Source organism: Macrotis lagotis, chromosome 3 (assembly GCF_037893015.1).
Source record: "Macrotis lagotis isolate mMagLag1 chromosome 3, bilby.v1.9.chrom.fasta, whole genome shotgun sequence".
Lineage (NCBI taxonomy): Eukaryota > Metazoa > Chordata > Mammalia > Peramelemorphia > Peramelidae > Macrotis > Macrotis lagotis.
This window is the reverse complement of record NC_133660.1, coordinates 47,766,257-47,784,200: the sequence shown is the minus strand read 5'-3', so window position 1 is coordinate 47,784,200 and position 17,944 is coordinate 47,766,257. Positions and strand designations below refer to the sequence as shown.

Genomic DNA, 17,944 nt, shown 5'->3' with positions numbered 1-17,944 from the left:
TATTTTTATTAAATTAAAGGCAATATATTGTCTGTGGTCTTTGTTCAAACACCACAATTCTTTCTCAGGATACAGAAAGCATTCTCCACCACAGATATCCCCAAATTTTGGCTTATTGTTGTTCTGTTGATATGAGCAAGTCCATTAACGTTGATCATCACTCCCATGTTGCTGTTAGGGTATAGCATATTCTTCTGGTTCTGCTCATTGTGCTCAGCATCAGTTCATGCAAATCCTTCCAGGCTTCCCTGAATTCCTATGCCTCCTGGTTTCTAATAGAACAATAGTGTTCCATCACATACATATACCACAGTTTGTTTAAGCCATTCCCTAATTAGATGGACATTCCTTCAGTTTCCATTTCTTTGCAACCACAAACAGAGCTGTCTTGAACATTTTTGTACAGGTTTGATACAGATTTTCATAATCTCTTCAAGGTATAGACCCAGTAGTGGTATTACTGGGTCAAAGGGTATGCATATTTTTGTTGTCTTTTGGGTATAATTCCAAACTGCTCTCCAGAAAGGTTGGATGAATTCACACTTCCACCCAAAATATGTTACTGTCCCAGATTTCCCACATCCATTCCAACATGGTCCATTGTCTTTCTGGTTATATTGGCCAGTCTGAGAGGTATGAAGTAGTACCTTAGAGATGTTTTAATTTGCATTTCTCTAATAAATAGTGAATTAGAGCTATTTTTGATATGACTATGTATTACTTTGATTTACTCATCCGTAAATTGCCTTTGCATATCCTTTGAACCTTTTGTCATTTGGGAAGTGCTTCTTTTAAAAATTTGACTCAGTTCTTTATATATTTTAGAGAGGAGTCATTTGTCATAAACATCAGTCATAAAAATTTTTCCCCAATTTTCTACATTTCTTTTGATCTTGGTTATAGTGTTTTTGTCTGTGTAAAAGCTTTTTAATGTAATGTAATCAAAATTATCTATTTTATTTTAATGGGTTCTTCATCATAAACTGCTTCTCTTTCCATAGTTCTGACAGGTAAACTATTCCTTATTCTCCTAGTTTGCTTATAATATTTTTTAATGTCTAAATCTTGTATCCATTTTGATTTTTATCTTGGTATAGGTTGTGAGATGTTTGTCTAATCCAACTTTCTGCCATACTACCTTCCAATTTTCCCAACAGTTTTTAAGGAAGAGAGAGTTTTTAACCCAATAGTTGGACTCTTTTTGTTTATCAAATAAAAGATTACCATAATCAATTGTTGCTACTGTACCTAGTCTATTCCACTGATCCATGACACAATTTCTGAGCCAATACCAGAGAGTTTTGATGACTGTTGCTTTGCAATATAATTTTAGTTTTGGAAGGGCAAAGCCACCTTCTTTTGCACTTTTTTTCATTCAATAACTAGAGATTCTAATTTTTTTTTCTCCACATGAATCTGCTTATAATGTTTTCTAACTCATTAAAGTAATTTTGTGGAATTTTTCTGGGTAGGGAACTCACTATACAAGTAGGTTTTTTTTAGATTTTTGCAAGGCAAATGGGGTTAAGTGGCTTGCCCAAGGCCACATAGATAGGTAATTATTAAGTGTCTGAGGCCGGATTTGACCTCAGGTACTCCTGACTCCAGGGCTGATGCTCTATCCACTGTGCCACATAGCTGCCCCACAAATAGTTGAATGTTGGTAGAATTGTCATTTTCATTATATTTGCTTGGCCTATCCATGAACACTTGATATTTGCCCAGTAATTTAAGCTATATTTTATTTGTGTGAGAAATTTTTTGCAATTGTTCTCAAAAAGTTTCTGAGCCTGCCTTCACAGGTAGACCCCCAGGTATTTTATATTGTCTGAAGTTACTTTGAATGGGATTTCTCTTTCAAGCTCTTTCTGCTGCATCTTTCTAGTCATATATAGAAATGTTGAGGATTTATTAGTGTTTATTTTAATATCCTGTGACTTTGCTAAAGTTGCTAATTATTTCTAGTGGTTTTTTAGAAAATATTATGGGGATTCTCTAGGTATACCATCATGTCCTCTGCAAAAAAGTGAGAGTTTTGTCTATTCCTTCACTATTCTAATTCCTTCAATTTTTTTTCTTCTCTTATTGATGAAGTTAACATTTCTAGTAAGATAATGAATAGAAGTGGTAATAGTGGGCATCTTTTGTTTCACACCTTATCTTCTTGGGAATGCCTCTAACCTATTTGCCTTGCATATAATGCTTGTTTATGGTAGCAGATAAATGTTGTTTATTATTCTAAGTATCATTTCATTTATTCCTATGCTCACTAGTGTTTTTAGTAGTACTGTATTTTGTCAAATGCTTTTTCAGCATCTATTGATACAATCATATGATTTCTTTTTGTTTTTGTTTTTTAGTTTTTTATGCAAGGCAAAGGGGTTAACTAGCTTTCCCAAGGCCACACAGCTAGGTAATTATTATTATTTTTTTAGATTTTTCAAGGCAATGGGGTTAGGTGGCTTGCCCAAGGCCATATGTCTATGTAATTATCAAGTGTCTGAGGTCACATTTGAACTCAGGTATTCCTGACTCCAAGGCTTGTGCTCTATTCACTGTGCCACCTAGCCGCCCCCACAGCTAGGTAATTATTAAGTGTCTGAGTTCCAACTTGAATTCAGGTACTCCTCACTCCAGGGCTGGTGCTCTATCCACTGTGCCACCTAGCAGCTCCAATCATATGATTTCTGACAGGATTTTATTAATACAATTAATTATAATGACAGTTTTCCTAAAATAGAACCAACCCTGCATTCCTGGGATAGATCCTACTTGGTCATAATGTATTATCCTAGTGATAGCTTGTTGTAATCATTTTGCTAAGATTTTATTTAAGATTTTTGCATCTATATTCATCAAGAAGAAAGGTTTCTAATTTTCTTTCTCTGTTTTAACTCTTCCTGGTTTAGCTATCAGCAACATATTGCTGTCATAGAAAGAGTTAGGCAGAGTTCTGTCTTCAACTATTTTTCTAAAGTGTTTATAAACAATTACAACTAGTTGTTCCTTAATTTTTTTTGTTTTTTAGATTTTTCAAGGCAATGGGGTTAAGTGGTTTGCCCAAGGCCACACGGCTAGGTAAGTATTAAGTGTCTGAGGTCGGATTTGAACCCAGGTACTCCTGACTCCAAGGCCAGTGCTCTATTCACTGCACCACCTAGCCACCCCTCCTTAAATGTTTGATAGAAAACACTTGTGATTCCATCTGGCACTGGAGATTTTTTTTCATAGGGAGTTCAATAATGGCTTGTTGAATTTCTTTTTTTGAGTTAGAGTTATTTAAGTGTTTAATTTCCTCTTCATTTAACCTGGGCTACTAATGTTTTGTAAATATTCATCCATTTCATTTAGATTATCAAATTTATTGGCATAAAGTTAGTGAAAATAATTTTGAATTATTTCTTTGATTTCCTCCTCATTGATGCTGAGTTCTCTGTTTTTATTTATGATACTAGTAATTTGGTTATCTTCTCATATCTTTTAATCAAATTAACCAGAAGTTTTTTTATTTTAATTTTTTTTTCATAAAACTAGCTCTTGGTTTTATTCATTAGTTCAATAGTTTTCTTGCTTTCAATTTTATTAATTTCTATTTTAACTTTTATAATTTTTAACTTGGTATTCAACAGGGGTTTTTAAATTTGTTCTTTCTCTAATTTTTAAGATGCATATTTAGTTTACTGATTTACTCTTTCTCTATTTTATTCATATAAGCTTTTAAAGATTATAACATATCCCCTGAGAGCGACCTTGATTGCATCCCATAGATTTTGGTATGTTTTTTCATTATTCTCATTATCTAGGATGAAATAATTCATTCTTTCTATAATTTGCTGTTTGATCCACTCATTCTTTAATATGAGGTTATACAGTTTCCAAATAGCTTTAGGTCTATATTTCCCTGGCCGAATATTGCATGTGATTTTTATTGATCTGAGAAAGATGTATTCACTAATTCTGCCTTCCTGCAATTGATTATTAAAATTTTGTGCCCTTGGAGATGGTCAATTTTTGTTTAAATGCCATGTGATGCAGGAAAAAAAATATATTCCTTTCTATCCTCATTCAGCTTTCTCCAAAAGCCTATCATGTCTAGATATTCTAAAAACCCATTTATCTCCTTAAATTCCTTCTTGTTTATTTTGTAGTTAGTTTCATCTAAATATGAGAGTGGGAGTTTGAGGTCTCCTTCTAGTAGAGTTTTGCTGTCTATGTCTTCCTGTAACTCCTTCAAATTCTCCTCTAAGAATTTGGATTCTATATCATTGGGTTCATATATCTTTAGTATTGAAATTACTTTATTGACTATGGTGACTTTTAGGAGTATATTGTTTCCTTCCTTATTTCTTAATGATAACTATTTTTGCTGCTGCTTTGTCTGTGATAAGGATTGCTACCCTTGCTTTTTTTGCTTCAGATAAAGCAAAATATATTTTTCTCCAAACTTTTACCTTTACTCTCTCTCTCTCTCTGTCTCTGTCTCTGTCTCTATCTCTGTCTCTGTCTCTGTCTCTCTCTAAATATATATATATATATATATATATATATATATATATATATATATATATTCCAGATTAGTTTCTTGTAAGCAGTATATTGTAGGATCATGGTTTTTAATCCACTCTGCTATTCGTTTATGTCTTAAGGGAGAGTTCATTCTATTTACATTCAGAGTTATTGCTCTCTGTGATACCTTCCCTTTGTATTTTTCCCTATATTAATATTCCCCAGTATTTTGTTTCTGAATACCTTCAGTGAGTTTGATCTCCTATATTCAGCCCCCTCCCCTTTTTTCCCTTTCCCTTTGCCTATTCTTCCTTCCCTCATTTAAGTTGATTACCCCTTTCCTCCCCCTCCTATTTTCCCCTTTAACATTTTAAAGGTAAGATAAGTTTCTTAACTTAACTGAGTGTCTGTTAACTTTAAGTCAGCCTGATGTTAGTAATAGTCTGGTGGTTCTCATTTCCTCCCTTTTTTCCCTCTATTGCAATAAGTCCTTTGTATCTCTTAATGTATTGGGATTTAACCCCATTCAGGCTCCTCCATCTTCCCATGTCTTTACTCTCCCCATTTTTAAAGAGACATAATTTTTAAAAAAATTCTATCTGAGTCACAGAAAGGTTATGAGTATCCAGCACTTCTGTCTATTGTCTCTACTAGAATTATAATTATTTACAATTCTTAGAGTCTTTCTCCCAGGTTAGGATACATCCAGTTTCATCTTATTGAATAACAGTTTCTTGAATAAATCATGTGTGTCCATCTTTCCTGTCTAATTAAATTCTCTCTAATAGAGTTGCAATTCTTGAGAGTTGTTGAAGTCTTTCTTCCTTGTAGGAATATTGCCAATTTATCTTATTTGATAACATTTTTCCCTGCCCCCTCTTCTTTGAAATTTTATCTTTTCATGTGTATCTTGAGTCTCCTGTACAATTTTTCTTTTAAGTTCAGGTCTTTGCATCAGTAAACGTGGGAAGTCTCCTATTTGATTAAATGTCCATCTTTTGCCTAGGAAGAGAAGACTCATTTTGCCAGATAATAGATTCTTGGCTTCATTCCAAGGTCCCTTGCTTTTCAAAATATTTCATTACAGGCCCTTTGTTACTTTAATGTTTATGCAGTCAGATCCTGTGTAATGCTTATTGTGGCTCCCTGGTATCTAAATGGTTTCTTTCTGGCCACTTGTAGGATTTTCTCTTTTATCTGATAGTTCTGGATTTTGGCCACAATATTCCTTGGGGTTTTCATTTTGGAATCCCTTTTCTGGAGGGGATTCATGTATTTTTTCAATTACTCTTTTGCACTCTGATTCCATGATATAGGGGCTATTTTCCGTCACTAAATCCTGTAATATTGAGTCCGTGTTTTTTTTTTCTGTTTATTGTTTTCAGGAAGGCCTATAATTTTTAGGTTATCTTTCTTCAATTTATTCTCAAGGTCAGTGGTTTGCTTATGATATATTTAACATTTTCTTCTATATTTTTGCTTTTGTTTAACATATTCTTATTGTCTCATGAAGTCACTGGTTTCCATAGACTCCATTCTTTTTTTATTGAAGAATTTTCTTCATTTACCTTTTGAAACTCCTTTTCCAATTAGTCAGTTCTATTTTTCTAAGAGTTTTACATTTGCCCAATAGTAGTTTGGAGAGAATTATTTTCTTTTTGTATTTATCCAATTGTATTTTCCAAGAATTTGTTTTGTTGTTGCACATGGTTAATTTTACCAAATTTTCCAATTGATTTTTAAACTTCTTCCTGATTTCTTCAAGGAAATCTTTCTGTGCTGGGAGACCAAATCATATTATCCTCAGATGTTCTATGTCTCCTTGATTTAATGTCTTTTCCTTTGAGGAATTTTTCTATTCCCCCTCTTTTGTTCGCCTTTCTTCATTTTCCTACAATCTTGTCTTGGGAGAGGGACTGGTTCACAGATATTTGTTGTTGGGATCCCTAGAGGCTTTACTCAATGACTGTAATATCTCCAGCTGTCCCATAGCGGGTGCTGGAGGCTTTTCTCACTGAATGTAAAACTCCTCCTGCCCAGGAGGGCCTGCTAGAGACTGGAACCTACCCTGCAGCCCTTCCTGTAAATCGCAGATTGTCAGTCCCATGGCCATGCCTCCACTTTCTAGTTGTTTCTTTGAGTGAAGCAGCTCCTGCAGTGAAAGTCCCCCTGGATTGGTCTGAGATTAGTAGTCTGCTCTCACCCCACCACCAGTGGCTGTCTGAGCTCTGTACTCAGCACACCATCAATCCCCAAAGACAGACCATGAGGTAAATGTCATTTTCCTAGCTTCTCTTTCTGGGCTCTGTCAAAAGGACTTCCATTAAGAGGTTTATTTCATATTTTATTATGAGGGAAGATCAGGAGACCTTAGCAAGGCTTCTCTCTGCCACCTTGGCCGGATGTCCCATCTGATCATTTTTAGTTGACTGCAGCCAAGAACTCCTGAGTACAAATTGTTCAGAAACCCCAGTCTCCCTAGAAGGAAATATTACAAGTGTGCATATCAGTGGGATATATTGATGTATAATTGGTAAATATGATCATTTGAAGTACCCAAATGATCCAATTTTTCTTGAAAGCACTTTGGAATTATGCCCAAAGGGCAAGTAAAATGTCCATAACCTTTATTCTAGCAATACCACTACTGGGTCTATACCCTGAAGAGATCTTGATAAAAGATCAAAATCCAAAACGTAAAAACAAAATATTTATAAGAGATGGCAAAGAATTGGAAATTGAGAGGATGCTCATCAATTGAGGAATTCCTGAACAAATTGTGATATATGTATGTGATGGAATGCATTGTTCTATAAAAATTGTTGAGGGATGCGATATCAGAAAAACTTAGAAGATGTGCAAGAATTGATTCTGAGTGAAATGAGTAGAATAGAAGAACCTTATACACACTAAGAATAACAAGGAGTGATGATCAACCATGATGAACTTCCTCATTTCAATAGTAAAATAATCAGACAATTTTAAGGAACTTATGAGGGAAAATGCATTCATATCCAGAGAGGAAAGTGTGGCAATTAAATGAAGTCCAAAGATTTTATCTTCAATTTTTAAAAGCTGTTATTTTTATTATGTAATATTCCTAACTCTGCTTTCTTCCTTTCTTTGCATCCAAGTATTCTCTCACAACATGTTCAATTTTGATCTGTTTAGTATGGTTTCAAATGTAAAGTTGCATCAGGTAGCTTTTTCTCAGGTGGAGGAGGGGGAAAAGGGAGAGAAGGATGGAGGAGAAACTGTCAGACTCAAAACTTTGCAAAAAATTATTGGTAAAAACTACAATTGTATGTAGTTGGAAATACAAATATAATATTTATATAATAAGAAATAAAAGAAGAACCCATTAGTATTAATGGAAGTTAGGATGCTATTCTCACAGGAAATAAAATTTTAGCTCAAAGATGTCAGGGTAAATAAGTAGAGGTATGGAGGGAGATAATTTCAGACAGGGGAGCAGACAATAAAAACTCATAGAAACATAAATACCCATATTTTCAGACAGTTCTGTAACATCTATTATGTAATAGAGGGTTTAATTCTGCTGTGGTGTAGACAATTTCATGAGAATCACACATTCTCGATTCATTTCATGTGAGAACTCACAACATCTAGTGTGATAACTGTAATCATTTTTAAACAAAATTATAGTAATGATTGTGTGAATAGATAAATTTGAAACAAAGTTCGGAAGAAAAATATTTTCTTACAGTGTTGCTTTTCATATACAAAAAAAAGGATAATCAGAATTCTTACATCTATAATTATTGTTCAGTAATATCTCACTGTTTCAAAATTGTTAAATTACAGATTTCCTATGTTGGCATACCCATTCCAACTTCAATTTCTTTATTTCTTTAAATGTATTTCCTCAACCTGGTAGCAATGACAGGAAGAGAAAAGTTGAAAGAACCAACCATTATAAAAATTTCTGTAGAATTATTTTTAGTTTTTTATTTTTTTCCAGTTTTTGCAAGGCAAATGGGGTTAAGTGGCTTGCCCAAGGCCACACAGCTAGGTAATTATTAAGTGTCTGAGACCAGATTTGAACTCAGGTACTCCTGACTCCAGGGCTGGTGCTCTATCCACTGTGCCACCTAGCTGCCCTGGAAATATTTTTAAAGATAAATCAGTTCCACTTCATCAACATGTTACTTGTTCCCCATGAGTCAGCTCAGCAGCTCAACATAATTTCCTTTTTTTGTTGTTTTTTGTTGTTTTTGTTTTCTTTAGGATTTTGTAAGGAAAATGGGGTTAAGTGGCTTGCCCAAGGCCACACGGCTAGGTATTTATTAAGTGTCTGAGACCGGATTTGGTCCCAGGTACTCCTGACTCAAGGGCCTGTGCTTTATCCACTGCACCATTTAACCACACCTCAATTTTCTTTGATGTCCTAGAAATAAATATTTTTATAATTTTAAAAACACTGGTAACTAAACATATTGATATTTGTTTTTGGCAGCTCTAGGTGATTATTTCTCTGATTTTTCCACTAACTCCTCCATTGCTCTGTTTTATATTGGCAAATCAATTTGAAAAACTAACAATAATTTATTATTACATCAACTCACAACTTCGACAGGTCAAATTAATTATTGATCTGCTAACAACAAATATTGAATATACAAATTCTAAGTCTCCAACAGTGTGCTGATTTCAATAGGGAATTTGAAAGGTCTAAGACATATGTTGTCTTTAAGTTCAAATTTTTTGCTATCTTATTATGTGCAGAAAGAAATAAGTAAAACAGATACATTAACATGTCTAACTTCATCAAATCATTTGGGGCTTTATTGACAAAGATATTGGAATAGTTTGCCTTTCCTTCTCCAGCTATTTTACAACTCAGAAATTGAGAGAAAGAAGGTTGAATAACTTACACAAAAATCAGACAAGTAGCATAGAATGAATCTCGATTTGAATGTAGGAAGTCTTCCTAAATTTAGGTCCAACACTTAATCTACCATCTTCCCATTCAGTGGTGTATATTGTCAAAATTATGGATGCAGTGGGCATTGTTCTAAATTAATAATATATGTAAATATTAGTCATTTAGCTTATTAAAATTTTAAAGCTACTTGCAATTAGAATAGAATTATTTGATGATATTATTTTTTTTATGCCCGGGTGGAGGAAGAGAAATATATTGCCAGAGTAAATCTTGGATGAAAATCAATGCCACATTTTAAACTAAAATTGATGACTTTGGTCATGAATTAGTTTTTTTTATCTAAGAGAGTTCTGCCTAAAAGTTGATTATTCAGCTGCTGTTGCTAGAAGTATTATAACTGAGAAAAAAGCTATAATCTCCTAAACTATAGTCTTCAATTGACTGAAATGCATGGTTTGATGTTTAAAGTGAGATGATAATCTATAAGCAATATGGGAATGCTGAAATAAGTATGAGTTTCTACAGTTGGGGACAACAGATTGAAAGGGTGAAAAAAATGTTATAAAACATCACCAAAATTATCATTATCATCATAACAACTGAATTCTATTTTGGATGGAATTCATGACTTGGTTTTTAAAAGACACCTAAATAAAAGTAAGCAATGAGAAAATTGAAAAGAATTGAAAGAATTCCCCATAATGAAAATTTCTGTTTTCTTAAATAAAATCAATTCCACCTCATCATGCTGTTATTCCTTTCTCATGAGTAAGCTCACCTCTACTATCTGAGTAGAAGATGGGCAATCTGTAGAGTAGTGTAGAACTTGGAAGATTGTGAAGGAAAGTTCCAAACTATTCAGTAACACCAAAATGGAAATAAATGTTCACTAGAACTAATGAGGAAATTATGGAGGAGAAATTCAATTTCAAAGGGTTCTCAGATGATAGCCATCACACCAACTTTGCCCTGGGATCTCTTCATCGAATCCATTCTCTAGCATAACCCTTGGTTCATATAGGATATAGAAAGTAATCAGATTTAATCTAGTTTTTTATTGATTTTGAGTGCAGTTTTACTCTCAATATCAGGCTCTTCTCAAATATACAAAAGGAAATTTTCAATAAATAATAAAGAAACAATAAAATGTAGAATTGATTTAAGGAAACAGCTTGATGATAACAAAATTTTAGGAAAATTATAGCTCTCACCTAGGAATGATTAAATAAATAAATTAGAAGAAAAACAAGAAAACACTGAAAAATTGATTTTAACTAATCTTAGATGGCTCTTAAATAGGAATATAAAAATGATTGTATATTTCTACATATTATGCCATGCCTTTATAAATGGTGATAAAGAACTTTGGCATAAAGTTACCATGAACAAACATTTTAATAGGTAAAAATAACAAATGTGTTATACCTTTACCATCATATTAAATAATAATGAATACAGGGGTATACCATATGGAAATTCTTTTATGTTATTTTGTCACAGAGCAAACCATTTATTAACATTTTATTTTTTCACATTTATTTTGATTAGTTTTTCTAGTTAATATGAAAATATTGTTTTCTATATTTATCCTTTTGCAAGCCTTTGAGTTCTGTATTTTTCTACATACCTCCCTTCTCTCCACTCTTCATATAGCAGTGAGCAATCTTATATGGGTAGTATATATACAATAGGGCTAACATATGTCCATATTAGTAATGTTGTGAAAAAGCAATAAGAATAAAAAGGAGAGGGGAACCCTGAAAAAATAAAAAAAGAAACAAAAGTTTTAAAAAATGTGCATAGTGACTTCCTTTTTCCTAGAGGAAAAGTTGAGTGTATTACATTTAGAAATGAAGAGCAAGACTTCAATAATGGGAGACCTCAACTTCCCTCTCTCAGAACTAGATAAATCTAACAACAAAATAAGCAATAAAGAAATTCAGAAGGTGAATGAAATCTTAAAAACTTAGATATAATAGACCTCTGGAGAAAACTTAATAGCGACAGAAAAGAAATTATACTTTTCGCAGCAGTATATGGCACCTTCACCAAAATTGACAATGTACTCGAGCACAAAAAACCAAAATCAAATACAGAAAGGCAAAAACAATAAAGACATACTTTTCAAATCACATGTAATAAAGGGTCAGGGAAAGATAAACCAACAACTAATTAGAAATTAAATAAATTTATCCTAAATGATACAAATAAAAGAAATAATCAATTATATAGCATGAAAATGATAATAATGGGATGCAGTCAAGGTAGTTTTGAGGGGAAACTATATTTCTAACTGCCTATATGAATAAAATGAGAAAGAAGAGATCAGTGAATTGGATATGCAACTAAAAAATCTAGAACAACTTAAACATCCCCAAATAAATGGCAAACAAGAAATTCTGAGAATGAAGGGAGAGAATAATAAAATAGAAAGTAAAAAAACATTGATCTCATAACTAAATTTAAGTGTTGGTTTTATGAAAAAGCCAACAATTATTTATTGATTAATCAGATTAATTTGATTTAAAAAAGAGAATATAACCAAATAACCAGTATCAAAAAATGAAAAGGGTTAACTAACCACCAATGAAGAGGAAATTAGAGAGTTAATTTGGATTTGGGATAATTTGTTAAATTGTATACCAATAAATTGGACACCTTGAGTGAAATGGATGATTATTTACAAAAATACTAACTGCCCAAATTAACAGAAAAGGAAATAAATTAACTAAATAACCCTATTTCAGAAAAAGAAATTGAAGAAACCATCAACAAACTACCTAAGGAAAAGTCTCCAGGTCCAGATGGATTTACAAGTGAATTCTACCAAACATGTAAGGACCAAATAATTCCTATTCTACACAAACTATTTTAAAAAAGAGGAAAGGAAGTTCTACCAAACTCCTTTTAAAACATCAACATGCTGCCTAAACGAGGAAGAACCAAAACAAAGAAAACTATAGATCAATCTCCCTATTACATATTAAATCCTAAATAAAATTTTAGCAATGAGACTACAGCAAATTGTTGCCAGGATAATATATCATGATCAGGTTGGATTTATATAAGGCAGGCAGAGATGGTTCAACATTAGGAAAACACTCAACATAATTAAACATATCAACAGTAACCCCACAGAAATGCTATCATTATCTCAATAGATGCTGGAAAAGCCTTTGGAAAAAATACATCCATTCCTATTAAAAACACTAAAATGTATAGAAATAAATGGAGTAATTCTTAAAATAATAAACAGTATCTAAAACATCAATGATTATTATATTTAATGGGAATAAACTCAGAGCATTTCCAATAAATTTAGGGGTGAAACAAGGATGCCCATTCTCACCATTACTATTTAATAAAGTATTAGAAACACTTGCAATAGCAATAAGTGAAGGGAAAAGAAATTGAATGAATTAGAATTGGCAATGAGGAAGCAAAACTTTCACTCTTTGAAGATGATATGATTTAACTAGAGGACCTGAGAAAATCATCTAAAAAACTCCTTGAAACTATTAATAACATCACAAAGTAGCACAGTATAAAATAAATCCACACAAATCATCCACATTTCTATATATGAAAAACAAAGCCAAAGAACAAGTAATAGAAAGAGAAATTCCATTTAAAATAAGTGTAGATAACATTAAATACTTGCAAATTTACCTCACAAGACAAACCCATTAATTGTGTGAACACAATTATAAAGCTCTCCTCACCCAAATAAAGTCAGTTCTAAATAATTGGAAAAATGTCAAATGCTCATGGTTAGGTTGAGATAATATAATAAAAATGACAATTCTACCCAAATTAAATTATTTATTCAGTGCCATACCAATGAAACTAATAAATAAATACTTTACCAACTTAGAAAAAATAGTAACAAAATTAATCTGGAGTAACAAAAGAGCAAGAATAGCAAAGTAACTGAGGGGAAAAAATGTAAAGGAAGGTGGCCTAGCTCTACCAGATCTAAAATTATACTATAAAGTGGGAGTTATCAAAACTACCTTGTACAGGTTAAAGTAATAGAGTAATGGATCAGTGGATTTGGATAGGTTCAAAAGAAAACACAGTGAACAAGTACAGAAATCTACTAACTGAGAAACCCAAACACATCAGCCTGTGGAATAAGAAATCTCTATTTGATGAAAATTCTTGGGAAAACTGGAAAAATAATAGGCAAAAACTAGATATAGATCCACATGTCACATCCTAAACCAAAATAAGGTCAAATGGGTATAGGATTTATATAAAAAGAGCAATAACATAGATAAATTAATAGACCAAAAATATTCTATCTGATCTATGGAAAAGGGAGAAATTTATGACTAACAAGAATTAGAACACATTATAAACTGCAAAATGAATGATTTTGACTATATTAATTTATAAAGTTTTTGCACTTATATAATCAATGCTGTCACTATTAGAAGAAAACCAGAAAGATGGGAAACAATCTCCAGAACCAAGAGTTCTGATAAAGGTCTCATTTCAAATATATATAGAGAATTTCATAAAATTCAGAAGCTCACATGTCATTCCCTAGTTGATAAATGGTCAAAGGATATTAACAGACAGTTTACAAATGAAGCTATATATGAAAAAATGCGCCAAATCACTGTTGACTAGAGAAATGCAAATTAAAACAGCAATGAGGTATCATCTCACACCTATTAGATTAACCCAAATGAGAAAAAGGGAAATGATCAATGTTGGAGAGGTTGTGGGAAAATTGGGATGTTGATGTATTGCTGCTGGAGTTGTGACAGATCCAATCTTTTTGGAAAACAATACGGAACTATACCCAAAGAGCAAGAAAACTGTTCATACCCTTTGATCCAACAATTCCAATTCTGGACTATATCCAGAAGACATTGTAAAAAATGGAAAAAGTCCTATATGTTCCAAAATATTCATAGCTGACCTTTTGGTAGTAGCAAAGATTTGGAAATTGAGGGGATGCCCATCGATTGGGATATGGCTAAACAAGTTATGGTACATGAATACTATAGAATATTATTGTTCTATAAGAAACAATAAATAGTTGGACTCTAGAGAATCATGGAATGACTTATATGATCTGATGCTGAGGGAAGGGAATAGAGCCAAGAGAGCAGTTTATATATCAACATAATGATGTGAACAACCTTTATGGAAGCTACCTATTTTGGCCATGCAGTGAGCTAAGACAACTGTATTTGGCAGATTTATGGACTGTATTATCCCCAACTAGAAGAAGAAAAGCAAAACAAAGCAAAAGCACACAGAAAAAAAATACCACTACCAATTCTGATGAACATTTTATAAAAGTTATCTCTTGGGGCGGCTAGGTGGCATAGTGGATAAAGCACCAGCCTTGGAGTCAGGAGTACCTGGGTTCAAATCCAGTCTCAGACACTTAATAATTACCTAGCTGTGAGGCCTTGGGCAAGCCACTTAACCCCGTTTGCCTTGCAAAAACCTAAAAAAAAAGTTATCTCTTATATATCTCTCTTTCCCTTAATCCTAATTCCTCATGACAAAAATGACTAATTTGTATATAGGTTTAACAAAATATGTATATAAAATGCTAACCTGACTGTTCCCAACTGAGGGGAGGAGAGCTGGGAAGGTAAGGTGGAGGAAAACTTTGTAACTTGTAAATATACATGTATAAATTAATGAAAATAAATAAATTAAATTAAATTAAAAAAATTGACCATAGTGTTCTGAGTTCTGCATAAAGATTGTGTTATTTTTTTCCCTGTGGGTATGAAAGGCATTTTACTTACCAAGTTTCTTGGGATTATCCTTAATAATGAACTGCTGAGCTGTCTCCATCATAGTTGACGATCTGACAATGTTGCTCTTAATGTGTACAATGTTCTCTTGGTTCTGCTGACTTCACTCAACATCAGTTTAGGTACGTCTTTCAGGCTTTTCTAAATACATGCTGTTCATTATATCTTACAGAGAAATAGTACACTAACCAAATAACATAAGGTATTGAAATATTTCCAAATTGTTTGGCATCCCCTTAAATTCCAATTCTTTGCCACTAAAATTTCTTTTTTTTTTTTGGATTTTTGCAAGGAAATAGAGTTTAGTGACTTGCTCAAGATCTCATGGTTAAGTAAGTATTATGTCTGAGATCAGAAATGAACTCAGGTCCACTTGACTTTTGCTCTATGCACTGTGCCTCCTAGTTGTGCCCACTACCTATTTTTTAACTGAGCTCGACAGTTTTGATGACTGTTGTTTATGGGGCAGTTTTAAACTAGTAAAATTAGGGCACTTTCTTTTGCTTTTTTTCATTCATTCCCTTTATATTTCTGACCTTATGTTCTTCCCACTGAATTTCATTACTCATTTTTCTACTTACTAATTTTTGGTACTTTCATTGCTTATGGCATTGAATACATAATTTAATTTAGGTAATATTATCATTTTATCATATTAACAGTCTATCAATGATCAGTTTTTTAGATCTTACTTTATTTGTGTGAATATTTTGTTTTGAAATTCTGTTCATATTGTTTCTGGGTTTGTCTTGGGAGGTAGATGCCAAAATATTTTATGTTGTCCACAATTGCTTTACGTAGAATTTCTGTTTCTCCTTCCTGGTCTAATGCTTTGTTGGTTAAATATAGAAATATTTGAATGGTATTATTTTATATTCTACTACTTTGCTAATTGCTTCAAGTAGTTGTTAGTGGATTTTCTAGAATTCTCTAAGTATATCCTCATTATCAACTAGAAAAAGTGACATTTTGTTACTCATTGTCTATTCTAATTAGTTTAATTTTATCTAATTGGAAGATACAGGTTGTTTCCCCCACTGATATAATTTTGCTTTCTATATTTTCCTTGAACTCATTTAACTTCTCTAAGAATTTGGATGCTGTAATACTTGTTGTATATATGTTTAATATTGACTATGCTTCATTGTCTATGGTACATTTTAGCAAGAGATAATTTCCTTTCTAATCTGTTTTGAATAGATGCATTTTTGCTTTTATTTTTTGTCTGAGATTAGGATTGCTCTTCTACTTTTTTCAGTTTGAGCATAATATATTCTGCTCCAAGCTTTTATTTTTACTCTCTGTGTATCTCTCTGCTCTAAATGTATTTCTTGTTATTAACATATTGTAGGATTTTTTGTTTTTAATCTACTCTGCTATTAACTTCTTTGTGTGGAAAAACTCATCCCTTTCACATTCACAATTTTCATTGTTAAAATTGTTTTTGCCAGATTATACTTTTTCTCTCTCCTTTCCTCCTACCCCTTCTTACAATTGTTTGTCAGATGACAACCATCACCTCCCTCAATCTGTTCTCCTGTCTTACAGCTTTTATCTTTCCCCTTTTTTCCTATTACTCTTACCTTCTCTTTTGTATTCCTGTCTATTAGTTCCTATTGTTTTTTTTCTTTTCCCTTTCCCCTAATTATTTTCTGAAGAGAAATAGCTAAACCTGTATGAACTTAGATGAATATTCTTCCTTCTTTGAGTCAAATCATGTGAGAACAAAATTCAAGCCATTTGCAATACCACTCTTTGCTCCCTTTATTGTAATAGGTGCTTTGCAACTCCTCATATGATATAATTTACCCTATCTTTCCTCCTCCTTTTCCCTCTTTCTCCACTACAATCATTTTTTTCATGCCTTAAAAAATGTATATCACCACATCAAACTCTACTTATCCCTACATCCTCTGTCTAGGTATACTCTTTCCAACAGATATAAAGTTCCCAAGATTTATAAATATTATTGTCTCATGTAGGAATGTAAACAGTCTACAATTATTGGATAACTTTTTTCTTCTTTTCTGTTTACCTTTTTTTGTATCTCTTGACTCTTGCATCTGAAGATTGAATTTTTTTTTTGTTTAGCTTTTGTTTTTTTTTTTCCTCCGGAAAGTTTGAAAGCTGCCTATTGCACTGAATCTTTGCATCTGAAAGAATATGATCACGTTTTCTGGTTGAAAGCTAAGTAAATTTAGTAATCTTGTTTGTAATCAAAGTTCCTTTGCCCTCTATAATATCATATTCTAGTTCCTACAATCTCTTAATGATGAAACTGCCAAGTTCTGTGTAATAGTGCTCATGCCTCCTTTGTATTTATAATTTTTTTACTGACTGCCCATTATATTTTCTCCTTGCACTGATAATTCTGAATATTGAATACAATATTTCTTGGAGTTTTCTTTTGGGGGTTCTTTCAGGAGGTGATCAGTGGATTCTTTCAATGGATATTTTATCCTTTGGATCTAGAATATTAGAGTTGCTTTTGCTAAGATTTCTTAAAAGATTTTGAAGTGTCATAGAGACTTTTTTTTTCATAGTTTTCAGGTAGTCCAATGATTCTAAAATTATCTCTTGTAGATCTATTTTCCAGTTGAGTTGTTTTGCCAATGAGATAGTTCATGTTTTCTTCTATTTTTTTTCATTTTTTAAAAATTTTTCTTTATCTCAGTCATTAGCTTCCACTTACCCAATTCTAATATTTAATAAATTATTTTCTTCAGTTAGCTGCTATTTCCATTTG

The 17,944-nt window shown here is 32.5% G+C and overlaps 1 pseudogene; it reads left to right on the top strand.

Moving 5' to 3' along the window:
• The window catches only part of LOC141519108 (elongation factor Tu, mitochondrial-like), a 61,923-nt pseudogene that overhangs the window by 3,508 nt on the left and 40,471 nt on the right, over positions 1-17,944 (top strand).